We start from the raw sequence: 8,628 nt of genomic DNA, 5'->3' as shown, positions 1-8,628 counted from the left end.
CAGCATGTTTGGATCAAATAAAAACATCAAAATCTATTTTTTGGTGGCCTTGTTCTGTTTTATAGCATGCTGTTATATTTTAGCTCTGTGATCTGTTTGGGGATTCCAATCACAGGATGTTTCGGAGGAGCAGACACAGAAGCAGAGCTGTGCTCCTATTTAAAATAGGTTCCTGATGGTTCCTGATGCTATCAGCTGGGGCTATTGATATTAAAATTTGACCGCCATTTGATGGATATCAGACTTCAAACTAGCTTTAGCTCAATGCCTTATGTAAAATGTGCATATACCTGGTGATAACTGAACACAAACTTCCATACAATACTTGTCTAAAAGCACTGCTTGCACTCTCATGTTTGCTGCTGAATTAAAGTGTCAGTACAGTGTATGAATGGCAATGGCAGTATTGCGGGTTTGCCTGCACTGGGCTGTGATGGACATAATGTAGTCAGAACAGTTTTGTTCATTGACCCCCAATCATCTCCAGCAATGTCACATGTACAGAAATGTCACATGTGGCACATTATTTCCACATTTTGTAGGTAGAATGATTAATACATCAAGATTAATCAATTCTAAGATCAGTTCCCAGTAGCTTGTTGCTCCGGCCTGGTTGTGCATTCCAATGACCATAATTAGCAGTGATCATGTCCATGTTGCTTGTTGCTGTTTTCTGCACTTCATACAGCTTCAATTTAATTTGCACCCTGAGCACGCGTTGGCTTTCTGTAACTGCTAACTAATAATAGCAGTTAATCATTATAAGTGCCTGTACTTGTAGCATTACTAATGTTCCATATGCCCTGTATACCTTTCAGGTAAATAGGATGGAGCAATTATCATATGTACAGTATTGACCTGATTTATCATGCATTCACAATACCTGCTGTGCACATGCACTGACTCATTAACCTCTTCCACTCCCAGCCCACTACCATAGACCAATTTTTGGGGGAGACAGGGGATCTTTAGGGGGAGATAGCAGGTCAACAATATATGCCACACAGAAATAGTATGCATCATCTGAAAGCTGGGAACCTGAAGATTAATTTGAGATGCAGCCCAGCACTGTATGATAGAACTTTATGATGGAAGTATATGATGGCCATTCCTGTGCGCAATCATGTCTCATCAGGCGTTGCAGCAATTTTTGGGTTGATATCATTTGTTACACAGATTTGGTGCAATATTTTAACCATTTTTGACCATTCTCTCCAGAACACCACATTAAGACACCAAGACCTTGAGGAACACATAGAAAAGTTAATGCTGTGATTTGATATCAAAAACTTTTGACATTTGAAGATTTCTGTAAAAATTGCATTTTTCAGCAATTGCATGGCGAGCACTTCTGTTCTAGAAATTACTTAGAAACCACCTTATTGTCAATATACCTATGAAGGCCATAGATCCTCTGAATCCCTTAGGTCTCTAGTTTGTGGTTGTTAAGTTTCAGATTATCCTAGAGGTCACAATAGGTCAATTTTATAGAGTGAGGTCAAGTTTCAAAAAATGGTCTCACTACAATGAGATGGCTATGATGGGGACCTCATTGAATCCACAAGAGTGTCAGCTTTCCAGTCATACCCAATTCATGCAATTCCAAGACTGTTTAGGGATCCGAGTATGCAGAAATATTCAAATACACCATATTTAGAATAGGCAAAAATAACATATTTATACTGCATGCAAAACACTGCATGGTTTTTGCCAAAAACTGCATGGGATTAACATAAAGTGGGCATGTCTGTAAAGGGGAGACTCGTGAGTACCTATAGAACACATTTTCATTTAGATATCTTGAGGTGAGAGGTCAAGGAACCCCTTTGAAAATGGCCATGCCAGTTTTTCCCTCACCAAAATTTAGTCTAACTTTGGAGTGTTATTTAGCAGCCTTCATGCTAGCATGACATGGTTGGTACCAATGGATGCCTTAGGTTGTCTAATTTCATATGATACTAGTATCTTCACTGTAACTTTAAAACTGAGCCTGCTACAGCCTCTGAAAGACAATCATGTTAGCCGAGGATGCCGGATCCTCAGCGAGTGGAAGAGAGCAACAGCAGACAGCAACTGGTTGTTACCCATTGTAGCACCTTTCAGATAACCCAAGGAAGCACTGGTAATCAAGTTTTTAGCCCCCAGAAACCTGCAATTACCGTATGTTTAATCATGTCCCATATATAAACCAAAGGATACACTGAAATGCAGCATTCAAAAGCATTGCTCATTCCATGAAATTTCTGACACCAAGTTAATTATTTTGTGTTAATTGCTTTTTCAATCTGATAGATTGCTTTTGGAACATAATGGATGGATGGCAGAGAATTTTAATGAAACTGGTCACTCATTTTGGAAAATCATCAAACTAGCTGGCACACTTTCACCTCCGCATCCGTACTTCTAGTCTGTTAATAGAAAAGAGTAATCATTCCATCCTGTCTCCTTATTTGTTTCATGTGGTTACAGTAATATACCATAATCTTCTCTGCTTTTTATCGCTGTAAACTGCAAGTTCTTGCATTAACACAACACAAGACTCACATATAGAATAAATCCCCTCAGGAGCTCACATTTAGCTGATATAGTGCAGACAAACAAAGATCAAACATTTGTGCTCTAATTCTTAGGGTTTGCCTTTGATATTCTACTATGGATGAAAAATCTCTTGCTCTGTGGTTGGGGTGTCAGGTCAGCCAGCTAACAAGGCACCGAAGGAACAGTTAGTGGTTAAAGAGCGGGCATTATGGAATATAAGCATTGTCTCATCTGACATGTCGCAGTTTGGAGTACAGTGGTTCGGTGGAAGCATGAAGTTGACGCTCTCACTGCTCCACCAACTTTTTAATGTGATGACATTTTATCATTTGAACATGCCATTTTCAACTGCCTCTCAAACTGATGTCACAATTGGAAAACATCTTGAATACATCCATACATGTTCAGGCCCAAATCAAAGGAACAACCTTAGCAAGAACCTTAGAGATAAAGGCTACGGAATAGATGGTCGTTTGTGGGCATGCACAAACACGTCAGCACATACAGGAAGTAAAGGTAACATTGCATTGCATTGAAACCCTGGCTTTTGACTTGCAAGCCGCATTTTTACATGCATTCGTCTCATGTTTTGGAACTTCAACCATGTTTAACATAGACATCTGTCAACAGAACAGTATAAAAATAACAAGAAATTTAGTTACTTTTGTAGTTTTGCTATCCTTCCTATGAGTACAGAAAACATTATACCCACCACCTTAACTGCTGAGATCTGGGAAAACAGCTACATGGCTGAAAAGAAGTCAGATGGAGCAGAAAACAAGACCAGTCAGACGATCAGACAGTTTTAAACAAACCCACAAAGTATTACTGTTGTAAACACCCATCACAGTTTACAGACAAACGTCTTATACTTTTAGCTACTGCACTTACTGTACTTGTGCGCACACACCTAGTACAGTGAGGGTTTATTATAGACAACTAAGGTGCCCTCACTTTACCTCTAAATAAAGTGATTTGGATAATCTGGCTTAACTGTTGGCTTGTTTATAGCCTGTCTGTTTGTTTAATCGCCCTTTAATGTCCCCACATTCCTCAATTTCAGTGATTACTTTGGTGAGTACAATGTTATCATAATGAATAAAAATGATCCCCAAAACTGCAAATCTTGCTCAATAGATTGCAGAAGATTATTCTCAAAAGTATTGAACTTTCAAAACTGTCACCTACTAAACACATCTCACTGTCTTGTGAGACAAAACACCTTTCATGTGTGTTCAGGTGTGACTGTTTTCTGTTGATTGGTGATGATGATTGGTGTCCTTTATGAAGAGCAGCTCACTGCTGTCACACATGCTTTGGGGAAGGCTTTGTGCTGAAACATGTCAGCAGCTTTGTCAGCTTATTGATTGTGAATAAATTCATCTAAAAGACCAATACATGAGGTGATTCTTTTTTCTGTTTTTTCAACTATGGAGTGCTGCCTTTTTATTTATTCCATCCTGACTTTGTTCAAGAGAATATAGACAGCTATTTTTTTTTTTAAAGGCAGAGCACCTGACTGAGTTTCAGCGTGAAAGAAGTGCACCTGTTTCCTCTTATGAACTCTTGCTCCAAAGATCTTTGTGTGACTGCTGGGCCTCAAACTCCAGCCATGCTGCTTCAAAAATGACTTCAGGCCAATCCATGCTGAAAAGAAACTCACGAACAAAAGTGGAACTCACTGGTATTTCTCTTCCCAGAAGTCTTTGGGAAAAGGCTGTGAAGATTAGAGACACATTAGATATGTGGTGATATTCAAAACAAAAACACTCTATGATTACTGTCTGGCATCTCAGCAGGCACCTCTGTCAGGCAGAGATGATAGGAGGACTACAACATGAACAGCTACTGAGGGAATGAGATAATACAGACACAATATGATCACACATATTAGAGGCTGCAGCCACTGAATGTGCTACAATAATGGGGGGAAAAAATAGACCCGAGAACAAATGCACATGCCATGTACTGTATCCATAGACTTACAGTATGAGTATTTGTCCTTGCATTCACACAGAGACACACAAACACTTGATGATAGACAGACACATTGACAGGCACATACACTAAGCTGCTCAAGGATCCAGTCAACCCCCCCAGGATCACCCAGACCGACCTGAATTCATCCAATCCCTCAATTGCCACCTGTGTTATCACCCAATCAATAAACCCAGGCCCTCGTTCAATTTGACAAGCATCTACATGGGGAGAAAGACATTCGCTTAGCACCGGCAGGTATATGATATTGACCGGGGGGAGATAAGGCTTAGCCTATTCAATCATGCAGGGGAGATTGGGCCAGTGAGGTTTAAGGCTGGAGCCAATCCAGAGTGTCTGCACAGCCACTCGAGCAAAAGGCTGCAATAATGAAGAGCGCTGAGGAGCAAACAAACAGACAAATTTGTCCTTCCTATTATGGGCAACGCGTGATGCAGGGTGAGAACAAGTGCCTGTGTGTATTTGTGCGTGAAAGTAAGAGAAACAATGGAGGATCAGGAAATGGCATTACATGTTTTGTAGATGTGTGTGTGTACGTGGGGATTCTTGAGTGAGAAACAGATGATTGGGGTTTATGTTAATCTAAATGCCTTGTGTGTGGTTGTGTGCAACCCTTTTGCCACACAAAAACATTGATATCACACAATTTTGCTTTTTCAATTCTTTATCATTTCTGTTCATCTCAAAATTATGGTTTAGTTTAGGCAGCTGAGAAAAAAGGAAGGGAGCCATGAAATGCAAAAAAATGAGAGACTTTAATATGCTCAATACAAGCATGAATACAGGTACTAAATGGCACGAAGAACACAGAAAATGCTTGGATCAGCAGCTACTCTGGATTGCAATGTGTTCCAAGCTGGGCGCTCTTCCTCATGCAGCATTAAAAGGTTTATGCTGACATGTCTCAAGAAATAGAGAAAAGCACATATTATTTGTTGCCTCACTATATAAAGGACAAACTATTTCCAGCATTGGCACTGGACTGTGCAGTGGAATCATCAAATATTGTGTGTGTTAAAGAGTCAAGGAGCATAAAGATGGGCATTAACATCCTGAGCTGCTGAAAACCTGACCATGCTACAACTTTTTCTAATTTTGGTCTCTTCAAGGGCATGTGAACCTGGCAGTAGAGATGTTTAGTACATGTACGTACAAATCTTTATCAATGAATCTCCAGAGTGAACTGACTATGCTGAATCACCATTTGCACTGACAGAATCAGTAGCTTTTAGCAGTGGAGCTCCCCTCACTCTCCCCTCATGGGATTCACAGTATGTGAAAACATATCAAAACAAAAGCAAAAGCTACAGAAACAACCATAATCTGATAACTCTGTCAAATAAAAGGATGTGGAGCTATTAAACTTCTGTGTAGTGCTCATATAGGCTAGTTTTGCGCTAAACTGGATGTGACAGCTTGAAATAGCAACAGACTGAACATACTACTGAACTGAAGACAGTCAGAATCTGCACTGGACATCAGGCCATATGAATGGTCATGTGCTCACCTCATTTGAACAGTAATGCATTCACTTACTGACGTACATACTGAAGTGCATTTGAAAGGTGATGCGACCACCTAGCTTAGGGAAATAAATGAACAAATAATCAGTGACCACGAATATTTAAACTGAACTGAACCAAGTCAAATCAGCAAAGTGATCCCATTTCCACCTCTGCCTGACAGCAGCCTCCTGTTTGCATTTGTTAAACACAAACAAACTTAAAGCTCTACTTACAAGCTGCTACAGATGCTAACAGGAAGCTTGAATGAAAGGCACAATATGTAATCCAACATCCAGGGAAATTTCAACGATACAATTGCAAAAATTGATTGCTCTCTGAAGTGATTTTTTTGTCATTAAAGTTTTTGTATTTCTAAAACTTTCACAGTGACAAGAAAAGCATTTTGTGTTTGTGTCATCATCCCAATGTAAAGTCTATGAGCTAAGCGGGACAAACACAAGCTAGAAAACTTTTTTTTGTGGTCTGGTATCCAGTTATAATTCATCCATAGGTTGTACTTTGGCATAGCAGTGCTTTGAGCTTAAGTCTAATATCAGCACGCCAACATGCTCACAATGACAATGCTAATACACTGTTTAGCTGCTGTAATGTTAATCATGTTTGCCATCTTAGTTTAGCGTGTTAGCATGCTAACATTTGGTAATTAGCACTAGACACAAAGCACAGCAGAGGCTTGAATTATTAATTCATCCTGAGGGGAACATGAATGTCCAATTTTCATGGCAATCTACCCAATTGCTATTTCACTAAAAAAACAAACCTGTCAACCTCATTGTGGTGCCAGAGGAAGATTCATTAGGCTTCATTCTCTGGGGTCCAGGAGTTTCACTGTAATCTATCTAATAGTTGTTGAGATATTTCACTCTGGACCAAAATGGTGGACCAACCAACCTCGCCATTCCTACTGACGCTTTAATTACAAGAACAGGGTTCTAGTGTAAAAGGAAAAGGTAGGACTTAAAGGATTCTTTTTGAAATTGGATAGAGAGTGACCCTGAGGCAACCAAGGAGCTGACACCAAATGGTAAGTCAACAATAATTTATTAGAAAAAGCAATAAATACAATCTGTTGAAAACTCTTAAACTATAAATGTTAAAAATAAAAATATACTACTAAAACTATAAAATGTTGAAATAAAAGTACAACACCAAAACTATAAGATGTTGAAATTAATAATACTGAAACTATAAAATGTTCAACATCTATAGTGTCCTGTAAACCAACAGCTTAAAGGTGTGTTTTCTTTTGGGGAGAGGAGAAGAGTCTTTACACGTCTTTGAAGAGACCAGAAGGGGTTTTGGACCTTGGCCTACTTAACAATGACTGTAGGTGATGCTGGCCTTATCCGTAAGTGGGGCTTGTTTGTCGGTCACCTGCTGGTTTGTCCTCCCTGGAGCCGCTGTCCTCTAGTGGGCTGCCGACCTCCGCTGCTCACTGCTGACAAGAGACAATTGGCAGTAACTAGTCCCAACACCGTTAGTTCGCCCGCTTGTGCCCAAAAGTACTTTTCTTTTTACTCACACAATTGGGCAGAGCTCTCACTCTGCCCGCCATCTGTGTTGCGCTTTAGTACTCTGGGTGGTTTCTTCTATCGTGCTGGTGAGCCTATGGTCCCCGTGTCTTCTCCAGTTGTTTCTCCTCTCCGTCAGAATTCCCCTGCACGCCCTCCGGCTGCCTGGGGGGGGGGACAGCGCTTTAGGGAGACTGGGGAGCGTCACACCGCCTGCGGTTCCTGGTCTCCATGGTGGGGCACCTCATGGGCCTTCTCTCTCTCTCTCCCTCTTCCCCTGTAATTCTGCCACAGCATGCCATTAGGTGCACTGAGGGAGAGAGAGATACTCAAGCCGTCCATGACAAAGTTTCCCACACCTGGTTCTTACCACCACCACTTACCACAGGCAGGGCTAGAAGCTGCTCCCCATCTCTGCTGTTCCTCCTCCTGACGCACGCTCTCTCTTCTGCTTCCTTTTCACACAATTTCCTTCCCTGCTGTGTTACTTGCCTCAGCCTTTCTTTCCGTGTACAGGTGTCTGGTCTGTCCTCCTAGGTGCAACATTGGTTTCTCCGGCTGCACCCTCATGTCCGATTGGTTTATAACAACGTCTATCAAACATAAGAGCACAACCAGGTGCAGGTATGTAGTGGTAATCACATGCAGCAGCAGGAAGTTAAACATGTATTAAAACATTAAGCAACAGCAGATTTCAAACATGTGCATGTAAATAGAACCAAGCACAACAATAAAAGCAATTAAAGACACAATATATGAAATCATGCAATATAAAATAATCACAGCAAACCATAAAAATATTAATATAAGAAAACAAATAAAAGCAATACTAGCGCTCATTTGGAATCTGACAATTACACATTAAACACTGAAATTAGGCCTTTACACAAACATGTCTGCACACATGTACATTCACACCAACACGTACACATTCACTGAGATGGCACTCCTCCAGCAACTGAAGCGCTAAACTGTAATTATCTTTTTTACTGTAATTATCTTATTAGCCAACATATACGGTAAGTGTCCACACACACATATACACACACACACAC

General features: G+C 40.5%; 1 long non-coding RNA gene across 1 annotated transcript; it reads right to left on the bottom strand.

The window, feature by feature from the left end:
• Positions 1 to 7,086: 7,086 nt before the first annotated feature.
• On the bottom strand, positions 7,087 to 8,166 carry LOC137195033 (uncharacterized). Its single transcript, XR_010931057.1, has 2 exons — positions 7,957 to 8,166; positions 7,087 to 7,858 (listed from the first exon to the last, which is right to left on the bottom strand). It is a non-coding gene; the product is annotated as an uncharacterized lncRNA (long non-coding RNA).
• Positions 8,167 to 8,628: the final 462 nt, after the last annotated feature.

Source organism: Thunnus thynnus, chromosome 13, assembly GCF_963924715.1.
Source record: "Thunnus thynnus chromosome 13, fThuThy2.1, whole genome shotgun sequence".
In the NCBI taxonomy this organism is placed as follows: domain Eukaryota; kingdom Metazoa; phylum Chordata; class Actinopteri; order Scombriformes; family Scombridae; genus Thunnus; species Thunnus thynnus.
Note: the sequence above shows the minus strand (reverse complement) of the source record. Positions and strands in the feature narration are given on the sequence as shown.